Genomic DNA, 23,297 nt, shown 5'->3' with positions numbered 1-23,297 from the left:
GCAGGGCCCAGACACCAAAGGCCTGTCCCAAAGCACTCGGGCAGCTGAGGCAGGAGAGCTGGGAGCAGTTGCCTCAGCTCCTGAAGGCCAGCCAGCCCATTGGGCTGCTCTCCCCAGTGCAGCTTCAGCTGCTGCCCCCTTCTCACCATCAGGGGATCCTTGCTGAGCACCAGCAGGCCTTTGAGCGCCAGGCGACACCTCTTCCTGCACTCGATCCGCAGGTACCTGGACACGACCCTCAGGACCCAGCCACCACATTTAGTCCAGTCCAGGCACTCCAGAACCTGAAAGGCACAGGGCAGTGGTACAGGGCCCGGCTGGCAGGAGCCCAGAACTGCACAGGGCCAGCCCCAGGCAGCAGCAGCACAGGGCGCTGGTGCCATCCCAGGAGGCTAGGGATGCGGCTGCGAGAGGGCAGAGAGCTGGGAGGCAGCTCAGCCAGGCAGCGCTGCTCTTCAGGCTCACCTCCACAAGGAATGCCAGGAAAGGCAGATCGCAGCCTGGCTTCTCAATGCTGAGCAGCCGGAGCAAGCGGGTTGCGATGCAGGCAGACAAAGGGATCAAGACATGGCGCATCTCCCTGTCAGGGGCAAAAAGGAAGAAAGAGCCTGAGCTGGGGGGGGCACACTTTCCTCACGACTGACTCCCAGAGGTGCAGTCTTTCCCCAGCATCCCTGGAGGGGACGTGGGTGCTTTGGGAGGCGGCCACTCCTGTGCACCCTCCTCTCCCAGCCTTTTCCAGTCTGCTCGGCCGTCCCTAAAGTGACGAGGCCCTCTGGCCCATGACCACAGGGACTGTGTGGGGCAGCCCGGGCACAGGGCACAAATTCCAGGGACAGCAGGGAGCAGGGGGTCTCACCTGGCCAGCAGAGCCACAGCATAGTACTGGGTATGAGCGCAGAGCATGGTGTCCCAGCCATGCTTGGACTCCACAGCCATCACCTCATTCTCACACTGCAGCCGGCAGAGCAGGGTCTTCATGACCTGCACTGCAAACCTGTGTGCAGAGCAAAGCCCGGGTCACATTGGGAGCACTGGCACTGGCCACAAGGACATGGGAAGGACGGGAGGACGGAGACCTGTTGGGTTCGCTGGGAAGGCGGTGTTCCTCTCGGCACGCTCTCCAGAAGTGATCGACTTTCTGTGGTGGCATCTGCTGTGTGGTGACGACAACATGGAAAAGCAGAGCCACAAAGAGGCGGGAGGAAAAAAGGATCATTGCCTCGTGGCACTCAGGCACCTGGACAATCACCCACACCACCAGAGTTGCCTGCAAAAGAAGTTGCCATGGAGAGCGCTCAGTGCGAGGTGTCCATGTGGCAGGGCCCCAGGGGAGACGCAGGGGGAGCAGCGGGCCTGGTGCCCCCTGAGCCTGCCCTTAGGCCAGGTTTCAGCCCAGGGCCTGAGGCAGGGAGAGGATGGAGAGCTGCTGGAGTGGTGACCTGGGGGTGAGCAAATGCCCAGAAACTCACAGCCAGGGCAAAGACGTCCTCCTTGTCCCCATCCGAGGTGAACGTGCTGTGCAGAGGCCAATCCTCCATCACACAGAGCAGTGTTGGCAGAACCTTCTCCACTGTGAGACTCGATGAGCCTATGCTTCTCCAGATCATTGCAGCAGCTCTGTGGGATCAGAGCTCTGTGTCAGGGACATCTCAGCCACACTACCATGCCCTGTGCGGCTCTGGGGGCCGGGTGACAGAGCCCCGGTGCCCTGAAGGGCAGGGAGGGAGCACGGCAGCAGGCTCGGGAAACAGAGGGGCCCGAGGGTCCCGGACCTGTCTGCCGCTCTGGCAGAGCCCATTGCACGGGCCGTGCAGGGCCATGGCCCTAAAGGCCGGGGAGGCCTGAGCTCTCAAGGCAGGTGGGCCCATACCTGTCACATGTTGGGGCACAGCGCAGGAGGGTCAGCACCACATCAGCTGGGTGTTCTTCGGCCAGCCTCACGATGTTCATGGGCAGCCTGGTATCCGCATTTCCATGCGATGCAAGATTCTGGTGCATCTTCTTTACAATGGCTGGCACCTGGAAAGGGCATGGGGAAGACTTGGGCCGCTGTCTAGGAGAGCAACTTCACCAGCTTCCCCCAAGAATCGCTTCCCTTTCCTGCCACGCTGTGCCGGCCACAAAGGCTGAGGGGGCCCAGTGGCCGTGGCTGGAGATGACACACAATCCTGGGAAGCCTCTAGCGCCGGCCCCAGGCTGTTTACCTGCTGCTCAGAAGAAATACCACTCTTCTGGATAAAATCCACAGCGGGAGCAGGAATGGCAGTGGGAGTGGCCGTGGCGCCAGTATCTCTGATGCCCTGAGTCTCTCCAGTGTCAGCCGTTTGGAGGGCCACATCCTCAGCCACTGCCTTGTCAGCCTTTGTCCTTTGATCATTCAACGCAGCGTCAAAATTTTCTGAGGGCTCAGCCAAATCTGTGTTGACATCAGGCTCTGCCTGGGGCTCGGTCAGCCCACAGTCAGGCTCAGCTGAGCCCTCAGCTGCCGTGCTGCTGGTGTTTCTACGCCGAATGCGCAGGAATTTTCGGATCATCTGCAGGAGAACAAAGGACAGGGAAGAGAGACGTGTTCCATGGACTGCTCCAAGCGCGGTGCTCGGCTGAGCAGTGACAGCAGGCCCAGCCCAGGCGGGGATGGCTGCAGGTACCTTCAGTGTCCTGCGGAAGCTTCCACCGGCAGGCCTCTGCTCTTGTGTGCCGTCCGTGGCTGCATCTGGCAAAGAGCGAGAGCAGCCAGAGCTGAGGGGCTGCGGGAGAGGCCGGAGAACACAGCCCAGCCCTGCCCTCCCCAGGCTGCGATAGGGACGGGATGGGATGGGGCCACGTTGGCTGCAGCCATCAGCCCTGTGGCCCAGCTCTGCCACTCACCATCCTGTAGTGTCTGGATCCGCTCGCGCTCTTCAGGCTCTTGTGCTGGGGTAGCTCCAGGGCCTTTGCTTTTTTTCCCCCTGAACACTTTGGACAGGCCGAGAAATCTGCCCGCCATGCCACAGCACCTTTCAAGAGAGATGCCTCAGGAAAGCACTGAGGCAACAAGTTGTGCACTTGCGCCTTGAAAGCACCTGTGGCAGAAGAAGCCTCAGGAAGGCTGCAGGACAGCAAGTCCTGCACTCTGGTCTCAAGGGCTCCTGCCACAATGACAGGAGGTTCCTCGTAGACGATTCAAGTCACCAAATCCCACAGTCCGGCCTGGAGGCCACAGGCCACAGGGATAAGAGATGACTTGGAAAACCTCCGAGTCACCAAGTCGTGCAGTCTGGCCGTGAGGTCAGCTGCACGAGTCACTCCTCGTAGAAGCTCTGGGTCAGGCACAAACGAGTGCGCTGTGCGGGGGCTCCTCACAGCACCGCTCTGGCGCGTCCTGTCCCGTCGCCTGCTCCAAGGAATGTGGCCTGGCTGCGTCACCGCCAGCACCTATGTCCCCACGTGTCACAAAGGGTCCTTGGACACCCTGTGGCATTCCATGCCACGGTGACCGCGCTGCTGCACCGCGTCACAAAGGGCCAATGCACACACTGTCACCTGCCCTGGGGCCGCTCCCAGCCCAGCCAAAGTGGCCCAGGTTGGAAGGAACCCCTCACCCCAAATGTCTAAGACAGCCCTGAGACAGCATCTTTCGCAGCGGCTCAAACCGTGGGCAAACGCTGCCCTGCTCTGCGGGCCAAGGGCAGCAGAAGGAGCCCCCAGGGCCGCCGACGCAGCCGCAGCGGGAAGGGCACGGGGCCTTGCACAGAAGCTGGCACGGCCTCCCTGGGACACGTCCCACCCGGTGGCCGTCCTAAACCCATGGGTGTGACACAGACGAGGAACCTGTGGGCCGGGGCACGGATGCTGCTCTGACCCCTGGGGCCAGGGCAGCGCTGAAATCGGCAGGCGTGACGGAGCCCCCGCCCAAGCAGAGCTGCCGCTCCCCGAGCCCTGACAACGCTGGTGCCATCTCCTGCCCAAGAGACCTGTGCCCCGGGGCGCTTCTCTGCCACAGGGCAGCCAAAGCCAACGGGCCCTGGCGGCTGGGCTCCTTCCTACAGGGGATGTTGGCAGGAGCACCTGGAGCAAGTGCTGGCAACACTTGGTCTCTGTCAGAAGCTCTTACTCCATGCTGAAATTGTTTTCTACTTGGAGTGATTTCCTGAAGCACAAAATCACCCTGGCAGCAGAGGCATAGAAGGAGTTGGCATTTAAGAATCCTCAATTCAGGAAAGCTTTTCTTCCCGTTACTCAACTCAAGTAGTCGCAAAAAGTTGCCAACTTCCTAAATTTATAGCAATGGCCTGAGAACCTGATAGATTTGCAAGCTTCCTTCCCATCTCAAAGCAGTGTTAGAAATGATCAGAGCCAATTTCCAAACTCAAAGATTTAGTTAACAAATTTGAAAAGCAATTTCGGGAAATGCTACAATAAATCAGGACAACATGGATCCAATGTTGGGTGGTCAATCCGGGAGCAGCAAAGGGTGCTTCTCCAGAGTACTGCCCACAACTTCGGGGTCTCGGGGGAGGTGTTTTAGACCATTTTTCTACCCTGAGGCAAAAACAAGACGGTAACAAAGAACCCGAAGAACATGACATCGTGTACATAAGCGAATCATTGAAATGTCTGGTGTCCGCAAGGGGTATCTGAAAGAGTTTCCTGAGAAATTGAAAAGACGTCTGCGTGAAAAGTCTCGGAATCTTCTGTCAGATGGTTTCTGCCGCCCTCCGCCCAGATTGGTATGGGATCTCCTGATGAGCTGTGAAGATATGGTCAGCCCATGCTTCATGGGCCCCTTTCCCCGCTTATCTCTCTGGCAGATGTCCCAGGTAACACCTTAGGACTGTGAAAAGACTGTGGTATGCAAAGACAGGCCCTGGAAGTGTTTCCAGCAATTCAGGGGATTTTACCTTCCACTGCAAAGTTTTAAGACACACAATTTTAATCCAGGAATTTAATACTTTGTATCTATTACAGCAGCAACACGTTTGCCTTAAGGTCATCCACTGCATGTCGCTTTGCAAAGCAGAAGACCACACAGAGGCAAAACAAAGGCCTTACTTTGGTTTCAAACCATTTCCCTAGGAAGGCATGGGAAGAGCCTAATTCTCTTAAGGAATCAAAGCTCTCCAGGAATGAAAGCCCACTCAGTGTTACAAAAGAAGCCCAAACAAATGAGTAGATTGCAAAAGGGCTAATCCTCCCCCTGCTCCAGCTATGGAAGTGGCCAAGAAAGTAGAGCTCTCCCCTCTTCTTCTCTGCAGGAGAAGCAGGATGACTAAGAGAAAAAGTCCCAGCTATTCCTTCAGTCCTCCATCACCAAAGCTGTGCCGTAGCACAGGTGCTGCCTTCAAAGTGACCCCAGGTCCAGCCTAGACTTCTCACCTTTCAGACAACTCCTTCCCCAACACGCCCAGCAACAGCAACCCCAGCTCAACACCCTGCCAAGACCCGCAGCTGTCCCCATGCCTGCGCAGAGCTTTGCCACCCCCTGGTTCCCTGCACGTGCCGTGGCATGGCACTCAGGAAGATGTGCTCCAAGGCCTTCCCCACTAGCAAGCTCAGGCTGCCAGGCCTACGGTTCCTGGATCATCCTTCCCACCCACCCTTCCCGTGCACTGGTCCATTTGCGCTCAGCTCCGACTTGGCCGCTTCAGCAGGACTGCTGCTAAAGGATGGAGAGCAGCCCGGCAAGTTCCTTCTCCAGCTCCCTCTTTACTCTCGGGGCAGGTAGAACATGCCACAGGAAAGCAAGCAGTGCCAAAAGACTTGGGCCAGCATCAGGCACATTGAGGAATGAAACAAGGCTTTTGTTCGATAGAAGGAAGCACAAGCAATTGACAGAAGTGAAGAGGACTTAGCGCAGATATCCAGAAGTCCTTAGCACCAGTTAACATCAGAAAAACCTGGAAGCCTAACTTGACATGAGAGTGACTTGACAAAAAGCTTGAGACATAACCTTCGGGAAGACCTAAGGGCGGCTACAGAATCAGCCCTGTGCAGGGAAGGCATGAGGAAGATGAGCTGCTTTGGTGCGCTGAGACTCCTCCTGGCCAGCAGGTGGACATTAACTTCAGGCCTAGGATTCTGACGCAATGTGTTTCCTTCTAAGCCCCTGCCTATGGAATCACTTCAGCAGTCTAAAGACGGAATGTATTTTTGATAGAATTCCTACAGCAACCCACTGAAATTTGGACGTGGCGAAGAAGCCTTGTGCTGGGGTGCAGAGCCCTAACCTCCTGCCAATAAAAGAGCTCTTGGTGGACAATGCATTTGTCTGCTGATTTCATTGAATTCTAGAGACCTCTCAGGACTGCTCTATCCTGAGGGAAGGCCCTTGACCTTGAGCTGCAGGCACTCGCGCAAGCTTCAGATCACTTCCCTCAGCTTCCAGGACCTCTCTTGGCCGGCATCCTGACGGGGAGGCAGGACCGCTGCCAGGCACTGCTGGGACCCAGCAGGACAGGACCGGCTGTCTCGTGTCCACGTAGCACCCCCTGACACAGCCAGGGTCATCCCGAAAGCAGACAAGGCTCACGTGTCAGCGGAGAGGGGCAAGGAGCGCTGGGCTCCTCTCAGGGTGTCTCAGCTGGGCCTGCTCCACAGGACGCCCCCATTTGAAGGCCTGCTAATGCCCAGCTGCCAGAAATGCCTGCCTTGTTCTCTCCAAGATGCAGAGGAAGAGGCAGGGAGCAGGGCCCATTGGGAGGCAAAGCTTCCAAGCCTTTTCTGAGGCCACGCACACAGCAAGAGCAGCCAAGACTCTCCCTGCTGCCTGGCCCACACAGCCCAGCTCGGTGCTGGCCCTCTGGGCCGCAGCAGCCTCCAGCAAGCAAGAGGCAAATGCATATTGCCAAGAGTTGAAACACAGCAGACAGCTAAGACGTGAGACGTGTGTGCGGGAAGGCCTTTGAATTCAGAGCTCTCCAAGACAGCTTTGGGGCTGGCAGCTGGACAGAGATGCTCCTGCTCACACCTGTGTCCAAAGGGGGGAAACACACCCTGCTGCAGGTGCTTGCCTTGGTCTCTGCAGGTCCAGCTGGATTCCAAACCTGCTCTTCACAGCCTTCTCCCTTCCCTTGTCCGTCTGCCAAGGGCAACGGGCCTCAAGGACTGAAAGGACCACAGAGAGCCAAAGGAGGACAGTTGTTCCTACATCACTGGGAGCTCCTAGGAAAGCACTTTCCTTCAGCAGCTAGCCCCTTTCCCCCAGAGGCCTTTCCCCAGATTGGAAGCTTTCCTGGGGAATGCCAAGACACTCTTAAGAAACGCTGGCAAGGCTGAATTTCTTTCTGGTCCTTTCTGGACAGGCGCTCCAGCTCTTGATGGCATTTCCCCCAGTGTGATTCCAGCTGGAGGTTGACACATGCAGCCCCAGGCCCTCTACAAACACAAGCTGCCCGCTGCCTCCACTCCTGCCTGCGCTCACAGCAGCAAAAGCAGGCTCTTCCCGGCCAGAGACCAGAGAGCCCTGTTCCCGCAGGACGCTCTCGCCAGCACCTTCCAGGACTCTCCGCTGTGCACGCAGCACTTTTCATGCCCACTCTCCACATCCTTTGGAAGACAGAGCGCAACCTGGCTGGCGCTGCCATCAGCACACCCCAAACACGGGCAGAGGAAGGAGAAGCAGGGGCTGCTTTGCGGCCATGCCCAGGAGAGACTGGAAGGCTGCCCTCCCTCTGCTCTCACTCGCTTGGCTTTCTGGCAGCCTCTGAGGCAGGGGCTGCGATTCCTCAGCTCTGGGCACCAGAACCGCAGCCGGGATCCCGGCACTGCCTGACGGCGCTGGGGCCATTGGCTGGGTCACGCGTCCGAGTCTCGGCCACCGTGCTGCTGCTGCTGCTGCTTCACTTGCCCTTAGGCACACCCCAAGCTCCCTGTTAAGGCCTGGTGGTCTCTGCTTCTGCCATCTCTGTGCAGGGATGGAGCACTGCTGTGCTTTCAGCAAGCTATTCTTGAAAGCTTCCAGCATTCCAAGCTCCTTTGCCCTCTGTAGATGCTTGCCAAGGAATCCCTTTACAGCTGGCTTCAGAGCGTCCTCAGGTTGGCTCTCCCAAAATCCAGAGCTTCAGGCTGCTCAGTAGGACCTTAAACTGCACAGTGTTGTGGAACTGGACCTTCAGCACAGGCACCTTTCCAGCCTGACGCGGCCTCGCTCCTCTGTGTCTCTGCACAAAAGACGGCGCGCAAGAGGACGGCAGCAGGGGCCTGTGTGTGCCAGGGCTCAGGTTTTTACGCCGCATCAGCTCCACAGAGACACAGGTGAAGTGAAGAAGCCAAAGTGTTTATTAATTCAAGGCCAAGCAAAGGGATGAGCTTGGAGGGAATAAGGAGGGATGGGCAGGGTCTGAGGGCTGGAGGGAGGGAGTTAACTACAAAGAGGGAAAGGTATGAAGCCAGGAGAATTGTACTCCGCCTCAGCTGTGCGTGGAGCTCCAGTAGCACTGAGAGATGGTGTCCTCTTCAGTGTCTCCTGGTGTGTTCTTGGGACACTGGTTTGCTGGATTCAGAAGACGTCCCCAGTTGTTTAGCTTCCTGGGGAAAGCGGGCTTCATTTTGCAGGTTCACAGCATGACGGGCTGTTGTCTTGCCTCTGGGTTTGAAGGGCTGCAAGAGAGAAGAACAGAGCCATGGTCAGAGGCTGGATCAGTGGGAATCCTAGGAGATCTTCCTGCCAGAACCATCCCACCCAGAAGCAAGCAGGAGACATTGGGATCAGCCCGAAGGTCCTTGCCATGAATCCCCCACGTGCCCCTAAAATCTCTGTGTGTTGTGCCCTCTCCAGCCCTCGTCCACACAAGGAGCAAAGGCCTCCAGAGCCGGGGATTGCAGCTGTCTGCCCGGGCAGTGCAGCTTCCCCCGCCAGAGCCGCTGACGGCCCGCTGCCCTCACTCACCCTGACTGAGAAGGTGAAGCTGTCCTGGCTGCCCCCTCAGAGAGCGTGTCACGGCCCCAGCGGCACGGCTCCCTGCCAGCGCCGCTGCCAGCCCTGTGGCCACACGGCCTCCTGCCCCGGCAGGGGTCAGCCCGGGCCCTTGCCGCCTCCTGCCGCCCCAGGGCACGGCTGCCAGAGGGCGGCAGCAGCCCCGAGGGCAGGCGGGGCTCCACGGCGCCGGGCCCGGATGCCGCTGCTGCAGCCGGGGCAGCAGCAGCCAGGGCCGGGGCCGAGCTGCGGCGGGCCGGGGAGGGAGCCCGGGCTCATGGCTCACCCATGAACAGCATGGCCGCCTCTGGCAGGGACTCCTGTGGGTTCTCCAGGTAGGGCAGGGCCCGGCGCAGGTGCTCGGCCGCTAGGATCCTGTCATCTGCCAGCTGGAGAGAGCGGCAGGAGGGAAGGGTTGGCGCGGGCTCAGCCCCTGGGCCGGGCTCTGGCCGCGCCCAGCCCCGGCCTCCCCTGCCCGCACGGCCCTGAGGCCCGGCCAGCAGCCGCTGGCGCCGGGCTCTGGAGGGGGCAGAGGGCCGGCTGCTGCCCGGGGAGCCGCGGTGCCGCCCCGTGCCCGCAGCCCCGCTGGGCCGGGACTCCACAGGCACCCGGCTCGGGGCCGCAGGAGCCTGGAGAAGAGCCCGCGGGGCCCAGGGAAGGCAGCGGCGTGTGGGGCGCAGGCTGGAGCCCCCGGGTGCAGCACTGGGCAGGGGCCACGGCTTCCAGCCCCGCGGCCACGGATCTTCTCCAGGCTGAGGCTGCCACTTCTCCAAGCCATCCTTACCTTACACTCATCAATAGTCAAGGGTTGTTTCTTCGTCAGTAGCTCCTCAAGATCCCTCCTCTTCAGGAACTTGGCCGCACATTGCAGGGTTTCCCGAGAGGCCTGAAGAGCAGCAGAGATGCAGAGATGGCACCACAGCCCAGGGCACAAGGACCCGCATCCCTGTGCCGTGGCCTGGAGGAGGACGCTGCCTCCTCCTCCTCCTGCAGCAGGGCAGGAGGCAGCTGAGCCCCCGTCCCAGGGATGCACAAAACCTCACATTTGCCACACGCCGGTTCTCATCATGGCAGTAGATTAAAAGTAGGTACAGGCTATTGTTGACAATTGTCTTTAGAGGCTCTTCTCCCTCCTTCACTACCAACTCCATCACTTTACAGAAGAGGTCCATGGAGAGCAGTTGCATGTAGCTATTTTCCTAGAGGAAAGGAAAAACCCTAAGCATCAATTACTCCAGGCCCACTTAGGCAAAGACTTGAAAATGCAGACAGTACAACGTTTCTGGGCAGCACCCAATGCCTGTGGCTCGGGTTGCAGAACCTTACATTGTCAAAGAGCGCCAGGAGTGCCTCAGCCAGCTTTGGGGCGGTGGTGCTGGATACCAGGATGTTTTCGCTCTCCAGCATATTAGTAAGCACACGGAGGGTCAGGGCAACCACCACTTCATCTTCATCAGCCAGCAGATCCACAAAGCTTTCAGACAGGCAGCACATTCTTCTGGCCTGCGTGGAACACAAGGCTGCGCTGTGAAGCCGTGAACAGCTGCAGCAGCGACAGCGCCCTGGCACTGCAAGCCCAGCCTGCTGCCGCAGGGCCCAGACACCAAAGGCCTGTCCCAAAGCACTCGGGCAGCTGAGGCAGGAGAGCTGGGAGCAGTTGCCTCAGCTCCTGAAGGCCAGCCAGCCCATTGGGCTGCTCTCCCCAGTGCAGCTTCAGCTGCTGCCCCCTTCTCACCATCAGGGGATCCTTGCTGAGCACCAGCAGGCCTTTGAGCGCCAGGCGACACCTCTTCCTGCACTCGATCCGCAGGTACCTGGACACGACCCTCAGGACCCAGCCACCACATTTAGTCCAGTCCAGGCACTCCAGAACCTGAAAGGCACAGGGCAGTGGTACAGGGCCCGGCTGGCAGGAGCCCAGAACTGCCCAGGGCCAGCCCCAGGAAGCAGCAGCACAGGGCGCTGGTGCCATCCCAGGAGGCTAGGGATGCGGCTGCGAGAGGGCAGAGAGCTGGGAGGCAGCTCAGCCAGGCAGCGCTGCTCTTCAGGCTCACCTCCACAAGGAATGCCAGGAAAGGCAGATCGCAGCCTGGCTTCTCAATGCTGAGCAGCCGGAGCAAGCGGGTTGCGATGCAGGCAGACAAAGGGATCAAGACATGGCGCATCTCCCTGTCAGGGGCAAAAAGGAAGAAAGAGCCTGAGCTGGGGGGGGCACACTTTCCTCACGACTGACTCCCAGAGGTGCAGTCTTTCCCCAGCATCCCTGGAGGGGACGTGGGTGCTTTGGGAGGCGGCCACTCCTGTGCACCCTCCTCTCCCAGCCTTTTCCAGTCTGCTCGGCCGTCCCTAAAGTGACGAGGCCCTCTGGCCCATGACCACAGGGACTGTGTGGGGCAGCCCGGGCACAGGGCACAAATTCCAGGGACAGCAGGGAGCAGGGGGTCTCACCTGGCCAGCAGAGCCACAGCATAGTACTGGGTATGAGCGCAGAGCATGGTGTCCCAGCCATGCTTGGACTCCACAGCCATCACCTCATTCTCACACTGCAGCCGGCAGAGCAGGGTCTTCATGACCTGCACTGCAAACCTGTGTGCAGAGCAAAGCCCGGGTCACATTGGGAGCACTGGCACTGGCCACAAGGACATGGGAAGGACGGGAGGACGGAGACCTGTTGGGTTCGCTGGGAAGGCGGTGTTCCTCTCGGCACGCTCTCCAGAAGTGATCGACTTTCTGTGGTGGCATCTGCTGTGTGGTGACGACAACATGGAAAAGCAGAGCCACAAAGAGGCGGGAGGAAAAAAGGATCATTGCCTCGTGGCACTCAGGCACCTGGACAATCACCCACACCACCAGAGTTGCCTGCAAAAGAAGTTGCCATGGAGAGCGCTCAGTGCGAGGTGTCCATGTGGCAGGGCCCCAGGGGAGACGCAGGGGGAGCAGCGGGCCTGGTGCCCCCTGAGCCTGCCCTTAGGCCAGGTTTCAGCCCAGGGCCTGAGGCAGGGAGAGGATGGAGAGCTGCTGGAGTGGTGACCTGGGGGTGAGCAAATGCCCAGAAACTCACAGCCAGGGCAAAGACGTCCTCCTTGTCCCCATCCGAGGTGAACATGCTGTGCAGAGGCCAATCCTCCATCACACAGAGCAGTGTTGGCAGAACCTTCTCCACTGTGAGACTCGATGAGCCTATGCTTCTCCAGATCATTGCAGCAGCTCTGTGGGATCAGAGCTCTGTGTCAGGGACATCTCAGCCACACTACCATGCCCTGTGCGGCTCTGGGGGCCGGGTGACAGAGCCCCGGTGCCCTGAAGGGCAGGGAGGGAGCACGGCAGCAGGCTCGGGAAACAGAGGGGCCCGAGGGTCCCGGACCTGTCTGCCGCTCTGGCAGAGCCCATTGCACGGGCCGTGCAGGGCCATGGCCCTAAAGGCCGGGGAGGCCTGAGCTCTCAAGGCAGGTGGGCCCATACCTGTCACATGTTGGGGCACAGCGCAGGAGGGTCAGCACCACATCAGCTGGGTGTTCTTCGGCCAGCCTCACGATGTTCATGGGCAGCCTGGTATCCGCATTTCCATGCGATGCAAAATTCTGGTGCATCTTCTTTACAATGGCTGGCACCTGGAAAGGGCATGGGGAAGACTTGGGCCGCTGTCTAGGAGAGCAACTTCACCAGCTTCCCCCAAGAATCGCTTCCCTTTCCTGCCACGCTGTGCCGGCCACAAAGGCTGAGGGGGCCCAGTGGCCGTGGCTGGAGATGACACACAATCCTGGGAAGCCTCTAGCGCCGGCCCCAGGCTGTTTACCTGCTGCTCAGAAGAAATACCACTCTTCTGGATAAAATCCACAGCGGGAGCAGGAATGGCAGTGGGAGTGGCCGTGGCGCCAGTATCTCTGATGCCCTGAGTCTCTCCAGTGTCAGCCGTTTGGAGGGCCACATCCTCAGCCACTGCCTTGTCAGCCTTTGTCCTTTGATCATTCAACGCAGCGTCAAAATTTTCTGAGGGCTCAGCCAAATCTGTGTTGACATCAGGCTCTGCCTGGGGCTCGGTCAGCCCACAGTCAGGCTCAGCTGAGCCCTCAGCTGCCGTGCTGCTGGTGTTTCTACGCCGAATGCGCAGGAATTTTCGGATCATCTGCAGGAGAACAAAGGACAGGGAAGAGAGACGTGTTCCATGGACTGCTCCAAGCGCGGTGCTCGGCTGAGCAGTGACAGCAGGCCCAGCCCAGGCGGGGATGGCTGCAGGTACCTTCAGTGTCCTGCGGAAGCTTCCACCGGCAGGCCTCTGCTCTTGTGTGCCGTCCGTGGCTGCATCTGGCAAAGAGCGAGAGCAGCCAGAGCTGAGGGGCTGCGGGAGAGGCCGGAGAACACAGCCCAGCCCTGCCCTCCCCAGGCTGCGATAGGGACGGGATGGGATGGGGCCACGTTGGCTGCAGCCATCAGCCCTGTGGCCCAGCTCTGCCACTCACCATCCTGTAGTGTCTGGATCCGCTCGCGCTCTTCAGGCTCTTGTGCTGGGGTAGCTCCAGGGCCTTTGCTTTTTTTCCCCCTGAACACTTTGGACAGGCCGAGAAATCTGCCCGCCATGCCACAGCACCTTTCAAGAGAGATGCCTCAGGAAAGCACTGAGGCAACAAGTTGTGCACTTGCGCCTTGAAAGCACCTGTGGCAGAAGAAGCCTCAGGAAGGCTGCAGGACAGCAAGTCCTGCACTCTGGTCTCAAGGGCTCCTGCCACAATGACAGGAGGTTCCTCGTAGACGATTCAAGTCACCAAATCCCACAGTCCGGCCTGGAGGCCACAGGCCACAGGGATAAGAGATGACTTGGAAAACCTCCGAGTCACCAAGTCGTGCAGTCTGGCCGTGAGGTCAGCTGCACGAGTCACTCCTCGTAGAAGCTCTGGGTCAGGCACAAACGAGTGCGCTGTGCGGGGGCTCCTCACAGCACCGCTCTGGCGCGTCCTGTCCCGTCGCCTGCTCCTAGGAATGTGGCCTGGCTGCGTCACCGCCAGCACCTATGTCCCCACGTGTCACAAAGGGTCCTTGGACACCCTGTGGCATTCCATGCCACGGTGACCGCGCTGCTGCACCGCGTCACAAAGGGCCAATGCACACACTGTCACCTGCCCTGGGGCCGCTCCCAGCCCAGCCAAAGTGGCCCAGGTTGGAAGGAACCCCTCACCCCAAATGTCTAAGACAGCCCTGAGACAGCATCTTTCGCAGCGGCTCAAACCGTGGGCAAACGCTGCCCTGCTCTGCGGGCCAAGGGCAGCAGAAGGAGCCCCCAGGGCCGCCGACGCAGCCGCAGCGGGAAGGGCACGGGGCCTCGCACAGAAGCTGGCACGGCCTCCCTGGGACACGTCCCACCCGGTGGCCGTCCTAAACCCATGGGTGTGACACAGACGAGGAACCTGTGGGCCGGGGCACGGATGCTGCTCTGACCCCTGGGGCCAGGGCAGCGCTGAAATCGGCAGGCGTGATGGAGCCCCCGCCCAAGCAGAGCTGCCGCTCCCCGAGCCCTGACAACGCTGGTGCCATCTCCTGCCCAAGAGACCTGTGCCCCGGGGCGCTTCTCTGCCACAGGGCAGCCAAAGCCAACGGGCCCTGGCGGCTGGGCTCCTTCCTACAGGGGATGTTGGCAGGAGCACCTGGAGCAAGTGCTGGCAACACTTGGTCTCTGTCAGAAGCTCTTACTCCATGCTGAAATTGTTTTCTACTTGGAGTGATTTCCTGAAGCACAAAATCACCCTGGCAGCAGAGGCATAGAAGGAGTTGGCATTTAAGAATCCTCAATTCAGGAAAGCTTTTCTTCCCGTTACTCAACTCAAGTAGTCGCAAAAAGTTGCCAACTTCCTAAATTTATAGCAATGGCCTGAGAACCTGATAGATTTGCAAGCTTCCTTCCCATCTCAAAGCAGTGTTAGAAATGATCAGAGCCAATTTCCAAACTCAAAGATTTAGTTAACAAATTTGAAAAGCAATTTCGGGAAATGCTACAATAAATCAGGACAACATGGATCCAATGTTGGGTGGTCAATCCGGGAGCAGCAAAGGGTGCTTCTCCAGAGTACTGCCCACAACTTCGGGGTCTCGGGGGAGGTGTTTTAGACCATTTTTCTACCCTGAGGCAAAAACAAGACGGTAACAAAGAACCCGAAGAACATGACATCGTGTACATAAGCGAATCATTGAAATGTCTGGTGTCCGCAAGGGGTATCTGAAAGAGTTTCCTGAGAAATTGAAAAGACGTCTGCGTGAAAAGTCTCGGAATCTTCTGTCAGATGGTTTCTGCCGCCCTCCGCCCAGATTGGTATGGGATCTCCTGATGAGCTGTGAAGATATGGTCAGCCCATGCTTCATGGGCCCTTTCCCCACTTATCTCTCTGGCAGATGTCCAGGTAACACCTTAGGACTGTGAAAAGACTGTGGTATGCAAAGACAGGCCCTGGAAGTGTTTCCAGCAATTCAGGGGATTTTACCTTCCGCTGCAAAGTTTTAAGACACACAATTTTAATCCAGGAATTTAATACTTTGTATCTATTACAGCAGCAACACGTTTGCCTTAAGGTCATCCACTGCATGTCACTTTGCAAAGCAGAAGACCACACAGAGGCAAAACAAAGGCCTTACTTTGGTTTCAAACATTTCCCTAGGAAGGCATGGGAAGAGCCTAATTCTCTTAAGGAATCAAAGCTCTCCAGGAATGAAAGCCCACTCAGTGTTACAAAAGAAGCCCAAACAAATGAGTAGATTGCAAAAGGGCTAATCCTCCCCCTGCTCCAGCTATGGAAGTGGCCAAGAAAGTAGAGCTCTCCCCTCTTCTTCTCTGCAGGAGAAGCAGGATGACTAAGAGAAAAAGTCCCAGCTATTCCTTCAGTCCTCCATCACCAAAGCTGTGCCGTAGCACAGGTGCTGCCTTCAAAGTGACCCCAGGTCCAGCCTAGACTTCTCACCTTTCAGACAACTCCTTCCCCAACACGCCCAGCAACAGCAACCCCAGCTCAACACCCTGCCAAGACCCGCAGCTGTCCCCATGCCTGCGCAGAGCTTTGCCACCCCCTGGTTCCCTGCACGTGCCGTGGCATGGCACTCAGGAAGATGTGCTCCAAGGCCTTCCCCACTAGCAAGCTCAGGCTGCCAGGCCTACGGTTCCTGGATCATCCTTCCCACCCACCCTTCCCGTGCACGGCTGGTCCATTTGCGCTCAGCTCTGACTTGGCCGCTTCAGCAGGACTGCTGCTAAAGGATGGAGAGCAGCCCGGCAAGTTCCTTCTCCAGCTCCCTCTTTACTCTCGGGGCAGGTAGAACATGCCACAGGAAAGCAAGCAGTGCCAAAAGACTTGGGCCAGCATCAGGCACATTGAGGAATGAAACAAGGCTTTTGTTCGATAGAAGGAAGCACAAGCAATTGACAGAAGTGAAGAGGACTTAGCGCAGATATCCAGAAGTCCTTAGCACCAGTTAACATCAGAAAAACCTGGAAGCCTAACTTGACATGAGAGTGACTTGACAAAAAGCTTGAGACATAACCTTCGGGAAGACCTAAGGGCGGCTACAGAATCAGCCCTGTGCAGGGAAGGCATGAGGAAGATGAGCTGCTTTGGTGCGCTGAGACTCCTCCTGGCCAGCAGGTGGACATTAACTTCAGGCCTAGGATTCTGACGCAATGTGTTTCCTTCTAAGCCCCTGCCTATGGAATCACTTCAGCAGTCTAAAGACGGAATGTATTTTTGATAGAATTCCTACAGCAACCCACTGAAATTTGGACGTGGCGAAGAAGCCTTGTGCTGGGGTGCAGAGCCCTAACCTCCTGCCAATAAAAGAGCTCTTGGTGGACAATGCATTTGTCTGCTGATTTCATTGAATTCTAGAGACCTCTCAGGACTGCTCTATCCTGAGGGAAGGCCCTTGACCTTGAGCTGCAGGCACTCGCGCAAGCTTCAGATCACTTCCCTCAGCTTCCAGGACCTCTCTTGGCCGGCATCCTGACGGGGTGGTAGGACCGCTGCCACGCACTGCTGGGACCCAGCAGGACAGGATCGGCTGTCTCGTGTCCACGTAGCACCCCCTGACACAGCCAGGGTCATCCCGAAAGCAGACAAGGCTCACGTGTCAGCGCAGAGGGGCAAGGAGCGCTGGGCTCCTCTCAGGGTGTCTCAGCTGGGCCTGCTCCACAAGACGCCCCCATTTGAAGGCCTGCTAATGCCCAGCTGCCAGAAATGCCTGCCTTGTTCTCTCCAAGATGCAGAGGAAGAGGCAGGGAGCAGGGCCCATTGGGAGGCAAAGCTTCCAAGCCTTTTCTGAGGCCACGCACACAGCAAGAGCAGCCAAGACTCTCCCTGCTGCCTGGCCCACACAGCCCAGCTCGGTGCTGGCCCTCTGGGCCGCAGCAGCCTCCAGCAAGCAAGAGGCAAATGCATATTGCGAGGAGTTGAAACACAGCAGACAGCTAAGACGTGAGACGTGTGTGCGGGAAGGCCTTTGAATTCAGAGCTCTCCAAGACAGCTTTGGGGCTGGCAGCTGGACAGAGATGCTCCTGCTCACACCTGTGTCCAAAGGGGGGAAACACACCCTGCTGCAGGTGCTTGCCTTGGTCTCTGCAGGTCCAGCTGGATTCCAAACCTGCTCTTCACAGCCTTCTCCCTTCCCTTGTCCGTCTGCCAAGGGCAACGGGCCTCAAGGACTGAAAGGACCACAGAGAGCCAAAGGAGGACAGTTGTTCCTACATCACTGGGAGCTCCTAGGAAAGCACTTTCCTTCAGCAGCTAGCCCCTTTCCCCCAGAGGCCTTTCCCCGGATTGGAAGCTTTCCTGGGGAACACCAAGACACTCTTAAGAAACCCTGGCAAGGCTGAATTTCTTTCTGGTCCTTTCTGGACAGGCGCTCCAGCTCTAGCTGGCATTTCCTCCAGTGTGATTCCAGCTGGAGGTTGACACATGCAGCCCCAGGCCTTCTACAAACACAAGCTGCCCGCTGCCTCCACTCCTGCCTGCGCTCACAGCAGCAAAAGCAGGCTCTTCCCGGCCAGAGACCAGAGAGCCCTGTTCCCGCAGGACGCTCTCGCCAGCACCTTCCAGGACTCTCCGCTGTGCACGCAGCACTTTTCATGCCCGCTCTCCACAGCCTTTGGAAGACAGAGCGCAACCTGGCTGGCGCTGCCATCAGCACACCCCAAACACGGGCAGAGGAAGGAGAAGCAGGGGCTGCTTTGCGGCCATGCCCAGGAGAGACTGGAAGGCTGCCCTCCCTCTGCTCTCACTCGCTTGGCTTTCTGGCAGCCTCTGAGGCAGGGGCTGCGATTCCTCAGCTCTGGGCACCAGAACCGCAGCCGGGATCCCGGCACTGCCTGACGGCGCTGGGGCCATTGGCTGGGTCACGCGTCCGAGTCTCGGCCACCGTGCTGCTGCTGCTGCTGCTTCACTTGCCCTTAGGCACACCCCAAGCTCCCTGTTAAGGCCTGGTGGTCTCTGCTTCTTCCATCTCCCCGACCCTGTGCAGGGATGGAGCACTGCTGTGCTTTCAGCAAGCTATTCTTGAAAGCTTCCAGCATTCCAAGCTCCTTTGCCCTCTGTAGATGCTTGCCAAGGAATCCCTTTACAGCTGGCTTCAGAGCGTCCTCAGGTTGGCTCTCCCAAAATCCAGAGCTTCAGGCTGCTCAGTAGGACCTTAAACTGCACAGTGTTGTGGAACTGGACCTTCAGCACAGGCACCTTTCCAGCCTGAAGCGGCCTCGCTCCTCTGTGTCTCTGCACAAAAGACGGCGCGCAAGAGGACGGCAGCAGGGGCCTGTGTGTGCCAGGGCTCAGGTTTTTACGCCGCATCAGCTCCACAGAGACACAGGTGAAGTGAAGAAGCCAAAGTGTTTATTAATTCAAGGCCAAGCAAAGGGATGAGCTTGGAGGGAATAAGGAGGGATGGGCAGGGTCTGAGGGCTGGAGGGAGGGAGTTAACTACAAAGAGGGAAAGGTATGAAGCCAGGAGAATTGTACTCCGCCTCAGCTGTGCGTGGAGCTCCAGTAGCACTGAGAGATGGTGTCCTCTTCAGTGTCTCCTGGTGTGTTCTTGGGACACTGGTTTGCTGGATTCAGAAGACGTCCCCAGTTGTTTAGCTTTCTGGGGAAAGCGGGCTTCATTTTGCAGGTTCACAGCATGACGGGCTGTTGTCTTGCCTCTGGGTTTGAAGGGCTGCAAGAGAGAAGAACAGAGCCATGGTCAGAGGCTGGATCAGTGGGAATCCTAGGAGATCTTCCTGCCAGAACCATCCCACCAAGAAGCAAGCAGGAGACATTGGGATCAGCCTGAAGGTCCTTGCCATGAATCCCCCACGTGCCCCTAAAATCTCTGTGTGTTGTGCCCTCTCCAGCCCTCGTCCACACAAGGAGCAAAGGCCTCCAGAGCCGGGGATTGCAGCTGTCTGCCCGGGCAGTGCAGCTTCCCCCGCCAGAGCCGCTGACGGCCCGCTGCCCTCACTCACCCTGACTGAGAAGGTGAAGCTGTCCTGGCTGCCCCCTCAGAGAGCGTGTCACGGCCCCAGCGGCACGGCTCCCTGCCAGCGCCGCTGCCAGCCCTGTGGCCACACGGCCTCCTGCCCCGGCAGGGCTCAGCCCGGGCCCTTGCCGCCTGCTGCCGCCCCAGGGCACGGCTGCCAGAAGGCGGCAGCAGCCCCGAGGGCAGGGGGAGCTCCACGGCGCCGGGCCCGGATGCCGCTGCAGCCGCGGCAGCAGTAGCCGGGGCCGGGGCCGAGCTGCGGCGGGCCGGGGAGGGAGCCCGGGCTCATGGCTCACCCAAGAACCACATGGCCGCCTCTGGCAGGGACTCCTGTGGGTTCTCCAGGTAGGGCAGGGCCCGGCGCAGGTGCTCGGCCGCTAGGATCCTGTCATCTGCCAGCTGGAGAGAGCGGCAGGAGGGAAGGGTTGGCGCGGGCTCAGCCCCTGGGCCGGGCTCTGGCCGCGCCCAGCCCCGGCCTCCCCTGCCCGCACGGCCCTGAGGCCCGGCCAGCAGCCGCTGGCGCCGGGCTCTGGAGGGGGCAGAGGGCCGGCTGCTGCCCGGGGAGCCGCGGTGCCGCCCCGTGCCCGCAGCCCCGCTGGGCCGGGACTCCACGGGCACCCGGCTCGGGGCCGCAGGAGCCTGGAGAAGAGCCCGCGGGGCCCAGGGAAGGCAGCGGCGTGTGGGGCGCAGGCTGGAGCCCCCGGGTGCAGCACTGGGCAGGGGCCACGGCTTCCAGCCCCGCGGCCACGGATCTTCTCCAGGCTGAGGCTGCCACTTCTCCAAGCCATCCTTACCTTACACTCATCAATAGTCAAGGGTTGTTTCTTCGTCAGTAGCTCCTCAAGATCCCTCCTCTTCAGGAACTTGGCCGCACATTGCAGGGTTTCCCGAGAGGCCTGAAGAGCAGCAGAGATGCAGAGATGGCACCACAGCCCAGGGCACAAGGACCCGCATCCCTGTGCCATGGCCTGGAGGAGGACGCAGCCTCCTCCTCCTCCTGCAGCAGGGCAGGAGGCAGCTGAGCCCCCGTCCCAGGGATGCACAAAACCTCACATTTGCCACACGCCGGTTCTCATCATGGCAGTAGATTAAAAGTAGGTACAGGCTATTGTTGACAATTGTCTTTAGAGGCTCTTCTCCCTCCTTCACTACCAACTCCATCACTTTACAGAAGAGGTCCATGGAGAGCAGTTGCATGTAGCTATTTTCCTAGAGGAAAGGAAAAACCCTAAGCATCAATTACTCCAGACCCACTTAGGCAAAGACTTGAAAATGCAGACAGTACAACGTTTCTGGACAGCACCCAATGCCTGTGGCTCGGGTTGCAGAACCTTACATTGTCAAAGAGCGCCAGGAGTGCCTCAGCCAGCTTTGGGGCGGTGGTGCTGGATACCAGGATGTTTTCGCTCTCCAGCATATTAGTAAGCACACGGAGGGTCAGGGCAACCACCACTTCATCTTCATCAGCCAGCAGATCCACAAAGCTTTCAGACAGGCAGCACATTCTTCTGGCCTGCGTGGAACACAAGGCTGCGCTGTGAAGCCGTGAACAGCTGCAGCAGCGACAGCGCCCAGGCACTGCAAGCCCAGCCTGCTGCCGCAGGGCCCAGACACCAAAGGCCTGTCCCAAAGCACTCGGGCAGCTGAGGCAGGAGAGCTGGGAGCAGTTGCCTCAGCTCCTGAAGGCCAGCCAGCCCATTGGGCTGCTCTCCCCAGTGCAGCTTCAGCTGCTGCCCCCTTCTCACCATCAGGGGATCCTTGCTGAGCACCAGCAGGCCTTTGAGCGCCAGGCGACACCTCTTCCTGCACTCGATCCGCAGGTACCTGGACACGACCCTCAGGACCCAGCCACCACATTTAGTCCAGTCCAGGCACTCCAGAACCTGAAAGGCACAGGGCAGTGGTACAGGGCCCGGCTGGCAGGAGCCCAGAACTGCCCAGGGCCAGCCCCAGGCAGCAGCAGCACAGGGCGCTGGTGCCATCCCAGGAGGCTAGGGATGCGGCTGCGAGAGGGCAGAGAGCTGGGAGGCAGCTCAGCCAGGCAGCGCTGCTCTTCAGGCTCACCTCCACAAGGAATGCCAGGAAAGGCAGATCCCAGCCTGGCTTCTCAATGCTGAGCAGCCGGAGCAAGCGGGTTGCGATGCAGGCAGACAAAGGGATCAAGACATGGCGCATCTCCCTGTCAGGGGCAAAAAGGAAGAAAGAGCCTGAGCTGGGGGGGGCACACTTTCCTCAGGACTGACTCCCAGAGGTGCAGTCTTTCCCCAGCATCCCTGGAGGGGACGTGGGTGCTTTGGGAGGTGGCCACTTATGTGCACCCTCCTCTCCCAGCCTTTTCCAGTCTGCTCGGCCGTCCCTAAAGTGACGAGGCCCTCTGGCCCATGACCACAGGGACTGTGTGGGGCAGCCCGGGCACAGGGCACAAATTCCAGGGACAGCAGGGAGCAGGGGGTCTCACCTGGCCAGCAGAGCCACAGCATAGTACTGGGTATGAGCGCAGAGCATGGTGTCCCAGCCATGCTTGGACTCCACAGCCATCACCTCATTCTCACACTGCAGCCGGCAGAGCAGGGTCTTCATGACCTGCACTGCAAACCTGTGTGCAGAGCAAAGCCCGGGTCACATTGGGAGCACTGGCACTGGCCACAAGGACATGGGAAGGACGGGAGGACGGAGACCTGTTGGGTTCGCTGGGAAGGCGGTGTTCCTCTCGGCACGCTCTCCAGAAGTGATCAACTTTCTGTGGTGGCATCTGCTGTGTGGTGACGACAACATGGAAAAGCAGAGCCACAAAGAGGCGGGAGGAAAAAAGGATCATTGCCTCGTGGCACTCAGGCACCTGGACAATCACCCACACCACCAGAGTTGCCTGCAAAAGAAGTTGCCAAGGAGAGCGCTCAGTGCGAGGTGTCCATGTGGCAGGGCCCCAGGGGAGACGCAGGGGGAGCAGCGGGCCTGGTGCCCCCTGAGCCTGCCCTTAGGCCAGGTTTCAGCCCAGGGCCTGAGGCAGGGAGAGGATGGAGAGCTGCTGGAGTGGTGACCTGGGGGTGAGCAAATGCCCAGAAACTCACAGCCAGGGCAAAGACGTCCTCCTTGTCCCCATCCGAGGTGAACATGCTGTGCAGAGGCCAATCCTCCATCACACAGAGCAGTGTTGGCAGAACCTTCTCCACTGTGAGACTCGATGAGCCTATGCTTCTCCAGATCATTGCAGCAGCTCTGTGGGATCAGAGCTCTGTGTCAGGGACATCTCAGCCACACTACCATGCCCTGTGCGGCTCTGGGGGCCGGGTGACAGAGCCCCAGTGCCCTGAAGGGCAGGGAGGGAGCACGGCAGCAGGCTCGGGAAACAGAGGGGCCCGAGGGTCCCGGACCTGTCTGCCGCTCTGGCAGAGCCCATTGCACGGGCCGTGCAGGGCCATGGCCCTAAAGGCCGGGGAGGCCTGAGCTCTCCAGGCAGGTGGGCCCATACCTGTCACATGTTGGGGCACAGCGCAGGAGGGTCAGCACCACATCAGCTGGGTGTTCTTCGGCCAGCCTCACGATGTTCATGGGCAGCCTGGTATCCGCATTTCCATGCGATGCAAGATTCTGGTGCATCTTCTTTACAATGGCTGGCACCTGGAAAGGGCATGGGGAAGACTTGGGCCGCTGTCTAGGAGAGCAACTTCACCAGCTTCCCCCAAGAATTGCTTCCCTTTCCTGCCACGCTGTGCCGGCCTCAAAGGCTGAGGGGGCCCAGTGGCCGTGGCTGGAGATGACACACAATCCTGGGAAGCCTCTAGCGCCGGCCCCAGGCTGTTTACCTGCTGCTCAGAAGAAATACCACTCTTCTGGATAAAATCCACAGCGGGAGCAGGAATGGCAGTGGGAGTGGCTGTGGCGCCAGTATCTCTGATGCCCTGAGTCTCTCCAGTGTCA

The sequence above is a fragment of the Chamaea fasciata genome, unplaced genomic scaffold (genome assembly GCF_029207755.1).
Source record: "Chamaea fasciata isolate MVZ Bird 193981 ecotype frontalis unplaced genomic scaffold, bChaFas1.0.hap1 SCAF_4, whole genome shotgun sequence".
Taxonomy (NCBI): Eukaryota; Metazoa; Chordata; class Aves; order Passeriformes; family Sylviidae; genus Chamaea; species Chamaea fasciata.
Note: the sequence above shows the minus strand (reverse complement) of the source record.